General features: G+C 43.1%; 1 protein-coding gene across 1 annotated transcript in view; it reads left to right on the top strand.

Moving 5' to 3' along the window:
* The first annotated feature begins 7295 nt into the window (after positions 1 to 7295).
* The window catches only part of Ddc (dopa decarboxylase), an 83787-nt gene continuing 77758 nt past the window's right edge, over positions 7296 to 13324 (top strand). Inside the window, exon 1 of the mRNA XM_021177576.2 lies at positions 7296 to 7444. The gene's annotated coding sequence lies outside the window, so the exon portion shown is untranslated. The remainder of the gene's footprint in view (positions 7445 to 13324) is intronic.

The raw sequence follows: 13324 nt of genomic DNA on the forward strand, positions 1-13324 counted from the left end.
AATGTCTGGGATCCACACATGATCTTCTGAGCTCCTCCAAAGGGCTTTTTATCACTTCTCCAGCTCTGCCTTCTGTAGCACTCTTAAGCTCAGGTTGATCCACTCCACGGTTGCTGTTGTTCTTGGTGACCATCCTATGGTACTGGCATCTCCAATAGACTGGGGTCTTCCACTGCCACTAAGCTTCACCAGTAGCCTCTCATAGGCTCTCTTTTTAGTGACAAGCCTCAACTCCTTTGCATGATCCCTTCAGTCCTGGGCCATCAACTGCAACTGAGGTTGTGTGGGAATGTGTGATCTTAGAGAACATAAGATGACCTGAAAGACCTTGTTAGAATAGCATGCTGGAGACCTTCCACTAGAAGGTAGTGAGGAACACCCTCTACCCGGAAGGTCCCAGCAAAACAAGTTTTTACAAGAAAGCAAGGCTGGGGCAGATAATGCCCAAGAATGCTTCAATTCCCTCTTCTTGAGTCTAAGACCTCACCTGGGGCCATCAATGCTGCTTAAGGAAGGTCCTGAAAAGACGTTTGCCTCTCAAGGGAAAGAGAAGGCTAATTACCATTTCTAAAGGGGGGAATGAAAAGGTTAGCTCGGGTCAACAAAGGGTTTAAACCAACTCTTGTTGTTACCAAGGCCTACCCTTAAACTGTATAAATAGTTTTGTGTCTAGGAGACAAAACTGCCTGATTGCAGGACGCCCCGCCCCGACATTTCAGATCAACAAACCTCATGCTTATTGTATCGATCTCCGTCTCTGTTTCTGTGAGTGGGACATCCTGGACATAAGGCTCATTCAGTCTTACAGCTGCACCTTCACCAATGGCCTTCCATTGGCCTCTTACAGTGTTAAGCCTCAGCTGCTCTTCATGATCCCTTCATGCCTTCAAAACCAGGAACACCTGGGTGACCCTTACACATTACCACGTCCAGCTGCAGCAGGAGGAATAACCTTGGCTATCTCTGTAACACAGCTTCTTTGTGCTCTCAGAAAACACTTCCTAGAAGATTTCACCTCAGCGATGCTGGTCTCTTCTTAATCACCTCTAACTTCTTAGCTTCAGCTAACCAGCGTCAATTGTCCCTGTAGTCCCTTCTGTTCTGGACTCTAAATCCAGAGCCATGTGGCCAAAGCTGCCAAGTTCTGCTGCTTGCTGGGGCTGGAATATGCACACACACACACACACACACACACACACACACACACACGTTCTATTATATTATCACTAGCTTTCTGTTTCCCAACTCCTTCACTGCCTAACTGTGGCTGTCCTGGAATTTGCTCTGATTTTGAACTCAGAGATCTGCATACCTGTCTCCTAAGCACTGGTATTAAAGGTGTGGTCCACCAGCCTGGATTTAAGTTTTTCTTCACCTAAAACTTGTTCTGTTCTAGGCTGGCCTTGAAATCAGAGTTCTGCTTGTCTTTGCCTCCTGGGATTAAAGGTTTATATTACCAAATCTAAACCTAAATTTAGCTGGGTGGGATCTTTCCCCAAGGTCACTACTCCCTTAATTCAATTTAATATTTTTTTTTCTATTTTGGATTTTCGAGACAGGGTTTCTCTGTATAGCCCTGGCTGTCCTGGAACTCACTTTGTAGACCAGGCTGCCCTCGAACTCAGAAATTCACCTGCCTCTGCCTCCCGAGTGCTGGGATTAAATGCGTGTGCCACCACACCTGGCTCAATTTAATATTTTTGAACACAGGATTCAACTCAATTTTACTTCTGGGTGGCCCTTTAATATTCTAACCATATATTTTATATTTTTCCTTTCTCAGCTTGTTCCTTTTCATTAAAATGCTCTTCATAAGAGTGAACTTTGGCCTTTTTCAAAACAATTAATCTAAATCTCTTCACCTTAGCCTCAGGCAGACTGTTAGGACAATGCAAAAAACAGCCACATTCACCAAAATACCACAAAAACAGTCCCTAGGCCACATACTGAAATTCTTCTCCACTGAAACATCTTGGGTCAGGTTAGCACAGTTCAAACAGGGAGAAGAAAGATGGTAGAAGCCAAGGGACTTAGACAATGCCTGAAAGGTAGTAAATTCTTAATAACTCATAATTCTCAACAATTTGGTCACCAGCAAAAGGAGACCACCAGTCAACCCCCAAACTTGTATGGGAGAATTTCAAAATGTCCCACCCATAGATGAAGACCTACAGGCTATCAATTGGTAGAGAATGCAAATACAGTGTAACTCAGTATAGCAGGAGCAACTGGCTGCCTTTGGGAGTTGCCCTCTCTAGCTTTCTTTTTTTGTTTGTTTGGTTGGTTGATTGGTTTGGTTTGTTTTGGTTTGGGTTTTTTTGAGACAGGGTTTCTGTGTGTAGCCCTGGCTGTCCTAGAACTCACTTTGTAGACCAGGCTAGCCTCGAACTCAGAAATCCACCTGCCTCTGCCTTCCGAGTATTGGGATTAAAGGCATGTGCCACCACGCCCAACTCTCTCTTGCTTTCTATAGTTACTGTTTAATTCTAATTTTCAGATTGGAAGCCTCTACTTCTATTGAAAGAGATCACTTCTTGGCTGTACATTAAGGTAACTAGCACCTAGAATTCTAGCACCTGAGAGACAGAGGTAGCAAGATCCTACATACTACAGCTCTATAGTGAGTTCAGGCCAGCCTAGACTGCATGAGACAGAGAGAGGGAGAGGGAGAGAGACAAAGAGAGAGAGAGACAGAGACAGAGAGAGAGACAGAGAGCGCTATTAAGAGGGGTATCACCTCTTTATAGAGGGCTTGGGGCTTTTTCTTTATAGTAAGAAAGACATTATAAATTGTGACAAAGGCTGCACATAAATGTATATACTTGAAACTGAAGCTTCAGAAAATAACATTCTCACTATTAAGTACAACATTCCTTCTTTTCTATAAAAAAAAAAAATGCTGATCTTAAGACCTTCCAAATTGATTATATGACCACTGGTAAGCTAAGGCCAGCACGCTCATACTAACATAGCCAGCTGGTCCTTGACAAAGGAGCCAAGGCAATGTAAACAGGCAAGCGGCGTTTCCATCAAGCAGAGCTAGGGCAAATGCACAGCCGCATGCTATCAGCCAATCAGGAAAGACATCCATCAGAGGCCTTTCTTTTTTCAAATTTTATTCCAAATGTATCACAAACTTTACGTCTAAATACAAAATTATAAAACTCCTAGAAGCAAATCCAAAAGCAAATCCAAGTGACCTTGGGTTTGAAGCCGATTTTCCTCCCTTAGTACAACAACTAAGAAAAATCCCTAAAAGCAAAAAAAAAAAAAAAAAAAAAAAAAAATTAGATGGACTTCATTAAAGTTGAGTTTTCCTGTGCAAGCACTGGGAAGATGTCTCGGTGAGGACGTATCTGCCAGGCACCAATCCCAGTGTTCCAATTGTAAGATGGAAGGACAGGAGAATCCCTGGATGCTGGCAGGCCAGATAGCATGGCATACACATCAGCAAACAAAAGAGAGACCCTGTCTGAAGATGGAAAGCAAGAACTGACATTCAAGGATGTCCTCTGACCCCCACACATGTGCCACTGCACAGGCACAGCTGCACTCATCTCAGATTTGATACCCTTGGCACTCCTCGTCTGTGTGTTCAGCCAGTGTTGATACCGTAGGGTGGTCCCATCCCTTCTACCCTGAACCATCTCTCTCAGTTAAGTCTGCACTCACAGCTTTGCTCCTGTAACACACACTGTGCTGTCACTGATGGCATAGAGCCCAGCCACCCCCTCTCAGGAACAGCGGCATGTGCTGCCTTCAGCTTCCCTAGGTCATGGCAAGGTCAAAAGACAGTTCTCAGCCATCATCATGTTGCCAGCAGACAACGTGAGTAATGCTTGAAGACACTTATGGTTGTCACAATGATGATAAGTGGTATCTAACGAACAAAGTCCAGATGTGGCTGAACTTCTTACACTGCCAAGACAGCTCCCTTCAAACTCTCCATCCTGTCAGTGGTGCTAACATGGTATTTTTGTGTGTCAGCGTGCCTGAAAAGACAATGCTCAGATATCTAGTACGGCATTATTTCTGAGTGTATCCGGGAAAGTATTTCTGGAACAAATTATCATTTGACTATGTAGACTGAAAAATGAATATCCAGCCTCACCTTGAGAACCCAAGAAAGCACAAAGGGCATGGAAGGAGTGATAGTGCCTCAGTACCACGTAGGTTAAATGAGGGCAGAGAGGGAGTATATTGGGGATTTCTGTTTCAAACAGGTAGAGTACTGAGGTGGAAGAGCAGAGAACTGGGATAAAACGGGTACAATAAAACCGCTTAGTAATGCATTAGCTAATATGACAATATAAAAACATAAAAGAGAATATGAAGACAGACACCCCACAGGACTAGACAATGCAGGTCCTAGAAGACGTGGGCCATGAAACCAAGTGTGAGACACCTCTACAAGAGATAGGTCAGAGAAGTCTCAAAGGTCCTCAAAACAATACAGGTTCTTTCAGTTTGTCTTAGTTTCCCATCAGAACTATTTTATGAGACCTTACTACTGTATACAGAATACACCTCAGATGCAAGATGTAGAGAAATCAAGTTGGAGCTGGTCTAGAAGAGTCCTCCATTGTGGTTGGCTCTCATGGTTTTAGATGGTGCTATGCAAAACTACTGTGCTGGTAAAAGCACCAAGCATCTAACCCAACTGAGAGTTTAACAAATTATAATACAAACCTGCCAGGCAAGATATGTCCATCATTTAATTCACAGTATGGCTATTATGGAGGTAAAAGCCACCACTCTCTAAGTGGATTTGGGGCTTTCTATACACGTGGCAATCCATGCCTGATACTGTAAACCTGATCCAAACCCATGACTAAAGAGGTCTTAGACCTTGTGGCATCGTAACATAAGATGGCTGCTTAGATCAATGGACATAGTATCTGTTTATACCCACAGAGACACGATTGATTCTCTCTGTCTCAAATGGAGAAACCTTTCCTTGCAGAGAACTGAGGTAAATGCAAAGACCTGGGGCTGAACAAGACACTGAGAATAAAGGACTGTTGAGAGCTCAGCCTTGGATGACACATTTAGGCCACCTCTTTAAGGTTTAGGGAACAGTGCATGGAAAGGGACAGGAAGACCAGAAAAGGCCAGAGAAGGGGGAAAAGGTTACAAAGTACCATTTTCTAAGCACGATACAGCCATGACAGCCAAGAACTCATAGCAGCTGTGTATACTAGAATTGGGTCTATGGAAGCTGGGCTGTCTAACAATCAGTTTGGAGAGGGGGAAATTCTTGTGACCCTAGCACAGAGTCTGCTGGTCTATTAGAAATCAGAGATTCTGAGAGAGGAAAACACACTATCTAGTTATATGCCTACTGCAAGGCCAGGCTCTGATGGTTGGTTCCAAACTCAGGATGATACAAATGTCCCTGATTAAACCCATGGAAAGCTAAACAAAACCAACACATCTAAAAGGGGAAAGAGATCTGTAGGGGAAGGAGGCTGCTAGTAAGCATGAAAAGGAACTAGGAGAGAGTTAGCTGGGAGGGGAAATCACATACATAGGGTCCATATATGAAATTGTAAAAGAATACAATGTACTAATAAATAAGGAGTGCCTACCCTCACCAAGGTGTCACACAACCCATGACATTGGTAGCAAGAGCAGAACATATGAAAGAAGAAGGTAACATTTCTCTACTTTAGCTGTGACACCTGTCTTCTGTCCTTAGATGGCAGAGCTTCTCATTCTGGAACTTTCTTACTCAGACTGTCTCAGTGATCTCCTATTTCCAGGCCCCTCAGAACTGAGGCTGCATGTACATTTAAGCAACTCTCTTGTTATGTGAATAACATAATATTGCTGAGAATATTATTTTGGGGTGAAACTTTTTAATAAATGATATGTCCTTAATGTCCCTGCTCATATTGCTAAAGCCGTGTGCTTCTTATTATTTCCTGTCACATAATAATGTTATATTTCTGCTCATAATGTTATTTCCTGTCCAGACACCTCTTCTGAATGTGAAGCTCATATATTGAAAGGCCAAGCGGATATTTACTCTCAGATAAGAAGAGAACATCGGAAATTTAATTCCCAAAGTGAATGCTTACTGTCTCCCATCTCTCCTGAGCCAAAGCTGGTCTCATAGGCCATGTTCTGTTACTCCATAACTAAATCTTCCATCCTTGGGTTACATACCCAAGAAGCCCATCTCTGTGGCTTTCCCCTTTCCCCGAAGCTTCCTGGTATGTGTGTACATGTGCCTATATATATATATACATACATTCGCACAAGCATATCTCAAACCTATCTAACTTCCTTATCTCAACATTCTTCCCTCATGGAGCCCTGTGCTTCCCTTCCCTCAGGAAAACAGAAAGAGTTCCACTCTACTTCCTCTTGTGTCTGGATTCCATACTGGAGTCACAGTAAGGTTAAAACATAGGGAGTGCTTTCTGGAGTACTCTGATGCTTGGAGTGCTTCCTTTTCGTTCTTTTCTCCAAATATTCTTGGAGGGATCTGGAGTCTCCTCAGTGTCATGCAGATTCTCCCTCAGTTCTGACAGTATGATTCCTTGGATCCAAGCCCACTCCCACCACCTTTCCTGTTACCCCTGTGGAACACATGTCACCCCATCCCCTAGCCTGTGGCAACTACCTCTGGTGACAGCCATTTTGTCTTCAGCTGCCTGGATTCAGTCCTTTCCCAGATTGCCCATACACATGCTCACAGTGACTCTGTTCTTTGTCCCCACTGGTCCAAATTGGCAACCTGCCCGGAAGGTGAGTGCTTAGTGCTCTGTGGGCTTTTCCTATGTGCCTTCTTAATGATATTTCCTTGGCTCTCCTTTATGCTCCAGTGAAACTGTTAGCCTTGGCTTTCCTGAAGTTAATCAAAATCTCATCCACTATATTGTCTTCTGTATCACAAGTGTCAGTGGGTTGGGAAAGAAGGCTAGCAGGTGGATTCTGCCCATTGTCTGGCCCTAGAGACCCCATGATCAATTTAAAGGCTCTGGACAGATCTTCAATAAGACAGCCTTTGCCCAACACAGGGGTTGGAGTTATGGACTCACTTAGTAGGGCTAACACTAAGTGTATGAAATCAGGACTGTGTGAGAAAGCATTAGATGGTAGAGTTATGAAGTAAGAAAGAGCCAAGCTGTCAGGGCTTGTTGTGAATCAAGCTCACTGGGTGAGATTTCTTAGGAGCCCAAAGAAGGGCTACACGCCAACCCCCATGTGTGTGTGCTTCCTCTAGACTGCCTTGACCTTTATACCATCAGAAATTAATGTTTAACCAGAATACAAGGCTAAAATGTAAGGACAAAGAAATGGGTCAGTTCAAAGCATCGATGAGAGTAAGTTGCCCAAGCACCAAGTTTACAGTTGTGCCGCCACCTCCTCTTCAGTTTGCAGAGCTGGACAATTCCGACAACAGAGTGGACCCGTGAAGAATCCAAATTCCAAGCAAGTAAGTAGTATATTTTGCTGGACACTAGTTGCTGAAAAGGCACCATTCCTACTGTGACTCTTGGGCTCCACAATACTGAATGTGTGCTGAAAGGACGGCTCTCTTGAGAACAGGGATTGTTGATAACAAAAGGCTTCCTCTTTGCTTGAAGTCTTGGCAAACTTTTCGGTTCTATTGCAGTTGCGTAGTTGGTTGCACATGTGTGCATACATACAGGCAGGGCTGGAACACCCATGCAGTGGTGACACGATGACTTCAGGGAGGAAGTTTAGTAGCAGATAAAGGAAACAGGGCCTCCTCTTCACAAGACCATGCACAACAAAGTGGCATTAGTCGCTTCATTCCCTAAGCCTGCTCATTTGGGAAATGGCAGTTTTAATAGAACCTACTTTGCAAGGTTCCTGTGAAAATTAAATCCGTGCTCATGCTCCCAGATCTGAGAAAATCCCCTCACAGAACTCTGACCTACCTTAGAAGGAACCTTGCCTGGAAGACACTCCCGGAGAAGGCTGAGGAAGAAAAGATGTTCACATTTGAATAAAGTTATTTGAGTAATCAACTCAATAATTTTAGTGTATTACTGAATTAAATGACATTTTACTCCTTCAAGGAACAGTTAGTATAGGAAGCTATTGAAAAGAGTCCTTAAAAACTGTGATAAAGATGCTGGTTAAAGCATAACTCTTCACAGTTGACAGTGTCTGGCAGGTGTGTGTGTGTGTGTGTGTGTGTGTGTGTGTAAAGACTCAGCTTTCTTTAAAGGACTGGCCACCGGGAGTTTGATCATTCTCCAGTGAGTATATGGGCAATACAAGTGGGGTTTTTGTTTGTTAACTTGCTTGCTTTGTGGGGGAGGGGACAAGGGTGGGAAGGTGGACCTGGGAGGAATGAGAGGGAGTGTTGTGATTGGGGTGTGTGTTTGAAATTCCCAACTAAATAATAAAAATATTTTGTTGGGGGGGGAAGCATATAATACAATTCTAAACACATAGAAGTTCAAACATGCACAAGAGATATTAATACGATTATTGGGAGAAATTAAAAATATGCCACTAGATTGAAAAATTCCAACATATCTTTACTAAATATCACTGTTTCTGTACTCATGAGGGATGGATCCTGGAACCCTGTGAAAATCAACACCCATGAATTTTTCAAGTGCCTTTTTAAAAGTGGCCTATTTAGGTTGGAAAGATGGTTCAGTGGTTAAGAGCACTGACTGCTCTTCCAAGAGGTCCTGATTTCAATTCCTAGCTACCCTTTGGTGGCTCATAATCATCTTTAATTGGGTCCAGAGCTCTCTTCTGGTGTGTCTGAAGGCAGCTACAGTCTGAAGATGAACTACAGTGTATTCATTTCTTTCTCTCTCTCTCTCTCTCTCTCTCTCTCTCTCTCTCTCTCTCTCTCTCTCTCTCTCTCTCTCTCTCTCTTAGACATGGTTTCTCTGTATAGCTCTGGCTGTTCTGGAACTCACTCTGTAGACCAGGCTGGCCTCGAACTCAGAAATCCACCTACCTCTGCCCCCCAAGTGCTGGGATTAAAGACGTGCGCCTCCACTGCCTGACCAGTGTATTCATATACATAAAAAAAATCAATAAATATTTTTTTAAAGTGGCCTGTTTGGCTTTCAACAGATAGTGCTTCCCATACCTGTGAATCATGTCTAGATACTATATATATAATACAGTGTGAACAGTTGTTAGAACTCTATAGCAGCCAGCATTTGCTATTTTGTGGGTTCTTTTTCTTCTACCCTTCTTCACCCTTTCTCCACCATTTCAGCTCCCGAATACTAGACCAGATAGAAAAAAGGATAGAAGGGAAAGGGGCAACCATAGGTCAACACACTACCTCTAACTGATTAGCTGGGTTGAGCTCCTTGGGGAAAGTTTGATCTTTGCCCTCAGGATATCCAATTTCTTCTTGTTGTTTCTTCTTTGTGCATGACTAAACTGTGAACTATCAAAACCAACCAACAACCTACCCTACCAGCAGAGCCCTAACATGTACATACTTTCTGAAAAGTCCCCACAATTCCAAATGTCACACAATCCTAGAAACTATCTGCCGCTAGCAGAAATCACACTTCTGCTTAAAACAGGAAGCAAATCTTAGCTGCTGTGAACAAGCTGATATCCTATATCTAAGATTAAAACAAAAACATATTCTTATAATATTTCTGTGTTATTTTAAAGAAACCAAAATTCTAAAGTTGTCACTACACTTGCTGTTGAGGTTTGATCTTTTGATAAGTATTGTAATGATAAATACTCGCCTCCAAGGCTTGGTTGCTCCTGGGAAGCAGAGAATCCATGTGCAATGTGACCTTGCTCCCTAATTTAAAACTATTGGTTAAATAATGGTGCCGACAACCAATAGCTGGGCAGAAGAGACATAGGCAGGGATTGCAGTTTCTGGGCTTGGGGTCTGAGGAGACCACGAGGAGAGAAAGGAAGTTGAAGAGAGGGGAGATGGGGTAAGAATGTAAAAATAATGGCCACAAGGAGTGGGTAATTGGAGCTCTGAGCAGCCCAGACAGAACACAGTAAATCATATCTGTGGGGGGGGGGGGGGTTATTGACAAGAAAATAAACATAATAGCATAGAGGATAGACATCTGCTCAGCTCTAGTGATGATTAAGGCTTGTTATAAATTAAAGACCTGGAGTGTCGTTTATTCAAGAACTAAATACTCAAAGGTGGGTAGAAGCTCCCGATTGAGATTAAGTATTTTTCACAGTACTGTACTGTTCAGGATAACAGCAAGAAGAAGCATGTGCTTGCTCAGTGCAGATGTAATATTAAAAACATTTCTGACACACAGCTAGTCAAATTCACAGTTGAGGATCCTCTACTCATATATGGGACCTTGCATCTAGCAAACAGAGCATCCCTGAAATCTAACCCCTTTACATCATAGTCAAGTATATGTGAAAGAAAGAGGAAGAGGCTGCGGCCCCAATATCCCATTCATGTTATCAGTGACCAAGATTCAGGTAGATCCAACCCTTAAGCTTCCACAGCCTCCAAATAACACCATTTATGGTGTGGGAGTGTGGGGGGCGGGGGGTATGTCTGGGACTCATCCCATGTCCTCTAGGTCACTCCATATCCAAACTACCTGTCAGTCATTACATCAACAGTTTTGAAATCTCCCAGGTTGATTCACTTAAGCATTTATTCTAAGAAGAAGAACAGAAGAAAACCCAATACTGAATTCCCAATTATAATTATAGCAAAATGTTAGGAGCATTCCTTTCAATGTCAATAGGACCAGGTGACTTGCCAGGTTAACTGCTTCTAATCAATATTGTCCCAAAGTAAAGGTTTTTCAATATTCTTTAGGAGTAAGAATTTTCAGGGTCAGTTACCAGAGTAATCTGAATTTTAGGTGTTCTGGTAGCCACATCTTAAAAAGTAAAAAGTGTATCACTATTACAAAGGAGTGAAAACAGAGATTTTTTTTTCCCTTCTTCATACAATTCAATTATAGTTTTACACTAGCATTGTTTTTGGTGGGGAAAAGGATTCAGTTTATAAACAATCTATTTTACCTTTTAAAATAGATTGAGCAGTTATTAGTTCAACATCAGTGGCTGCTGTGTGAGAGCCCCACAGCCAGGTGTATCTGGGTCCCCCATAAAGACCAGAAGGAAGTCAAATTGGCACACTCTGAGAAGGTATGACTGTTGACCTGGAAATCCACCTAAATTAATAAACATGATATTAGAACTTTAAAGATAAGTGCCAGGACAAGGGTTGCCCTATAACATGCTGACTCAACCCTATCTGTTAATGATAAACAGTTCCTTTCTCTGACTACCAACCACAAAGACATATTCACATGCCCATGAGAATCCTGAATTCCATGTCTCACAAACGCTTGTCCTTCTGTACATTCTGTAGACCAGGCTAGCCTCAAACTCTGAGATCCTTCTGCCTCCACTTCCCAAGTGCTGGGATTAATGGTGTGTTCCACCACTACCCAGCTTTTTTCTTATTTTAATTTTTATTTATTTCAAAACTGCTCACCCATAGTTAGCAAGATGCTTCTCAAAGCTTCCCTCTAGTTTCTAGCTTCTGTACTTTGAAGTGCTAATAAGAAAAATAAATCCAATCTGTCTATCTTTTATGGCTAGCTGAAAAAGCAAATCATTTAGGAAATCCTTCCGCTCCAATATCGTGAAAGTCGTGCGTCTTGGTTTCTTTTAGAAGCTTGCCCCTACAGGTCAGAATGGAGTGAGGAGAGAATGCGGCTTTGTGTCCTTCCAAGTAGAGCACAGTTGTGGTGGCATCTAGCACCCCACCCGTTCCATTTTGGTCTGCAATGTGCACCTGTCAATTTTCCACACTCAGGCCTCCCCCCCCGCCCCCCCCCCCCCCCCGCCTTCTGGAATCTTTATTCTGCTTAAGTACCCCCCCCCCCCCGAGTCTATTTGCACTCCCATGCTCTTTCGTCTCTGAACTTCACTGGCCTTTCTTGGGCTTCTGCTTCTCCATTTCTATTTCAGAGTGAAACATGTGTTGGATTTTTATTACAGTGGCGCTGAGTCTGTTCACCTGTTAGAGAAGAATTCAAGTATTTATAACCCTGGCTGTTCCTACTCCAAGCTGGCTTATTTCCATTTAGTATCATCTTCCCTTGTGTCTCCCCATAACCCGGCAGAGCTTTTGCCGGCTTTTGTTAGATCCGTTCCTCTTGGTTTGCTTCTGTTGTAAACACTGATCTGTCTGCTTCGCTGTTATGCAAAAACTGTGAGTTCTCCCTCCCAGGCGCTAAAAACAGATCCCGGTACTAGATCTGGGACCTGCTGGTCTGACCTCAGTGGCTTTCCCTGTCACCCCATGTCTCTCCCTTTCTAATCTTTAAAAAAAAAAAATTACATCTACGTATTCTCATTCTTGTCCGTCCAACCTGCAATTTACTCCCTGAGAAATGTCAATAAGAATTTCTACACATGAGCCTGAGACACACCCACACACTACTTTAAAGCTCAGAAGGCTCACTTTCACCAAGCACAGTCCCCCTGTGATGCCTAGGTGTCCCCAACCTTTTCCCAGGCTATGCCATCACCTGCCTTATTTTGTTGACTGATTTCTCTTTTTTAATAGAAACATTCGGGCTGGCAAGATGGCTCAGCAGGTAAGAGCACTGACTGCTCTTCCAAAGGTCCTGAGTTCAAATCCCAGCAACCAGAACCACATAGTGGCTTACAACCATCTGTAATGAGATCTGACTCCCTCTTCTGCTGTGTGTCTGAAGACAGTGACAGTGTACTTATTTATAATAATAAATAAATCTTTAAAAAAGAAGAAGAAAAGCCGGGCGTGGTGGCGCACGCCTTTAATCCCAGCACTTGGGAGGCAGAGGCAGGCGGATTTCTGAGTTTGAGGTCAGCCTGGTCTACAAGGTGAGTGCCAGGACAGCCAAGGCTACACAGAGAAACCCTGTCTCGAAAAACCAAAAAAAAAAAAAAAAAAAGAAGAAGAAGAAAAAAGAAACATTTTATAAAATTTGGAGGTAGTGCTTCCATATATGTCTGCATTGAATAGTATTTAAATTAGGTTAAACATGCCTACGTCCTCAAATGTCTGTCTGCGGCTGTGTGATCTTCAGTAAGTACCCCAATCTCTCTGAGCTGGTATTTTCCCACCTGTAAATTGGTGCTGGGGACTCCTTTTCCTCATAAGAATATGGGCATATTGTTTCGGCTTGATGACAGCCTTCCCCACCTCACTGAGGCTTTCTCTAGTTGTCTAGGTAATCTGGAAGGTGTGTGTGTGTGTGTGTGTGTGTGTGTGTGTGTGTGTGTTTTCCAGAGCTGAGGACCGAACCCAGGGCCTTGCACTTGCTAGGCAAACGCTCTACCACTGAGCTAA

Source organism: Mus caroli, unplaced genomic scaffold (assembly GCF_978045245.1).
Source record: "Mus caroli unplaced genomic scaffold, Mus_caroli_1 scaffold_13, whole genome shotgun sequence".
Lineage (NCBI taxonomy): Eukaryota > Metazoa > Chordata > Mammalia > Rodentia > Muridae > Mus > Mus caroli.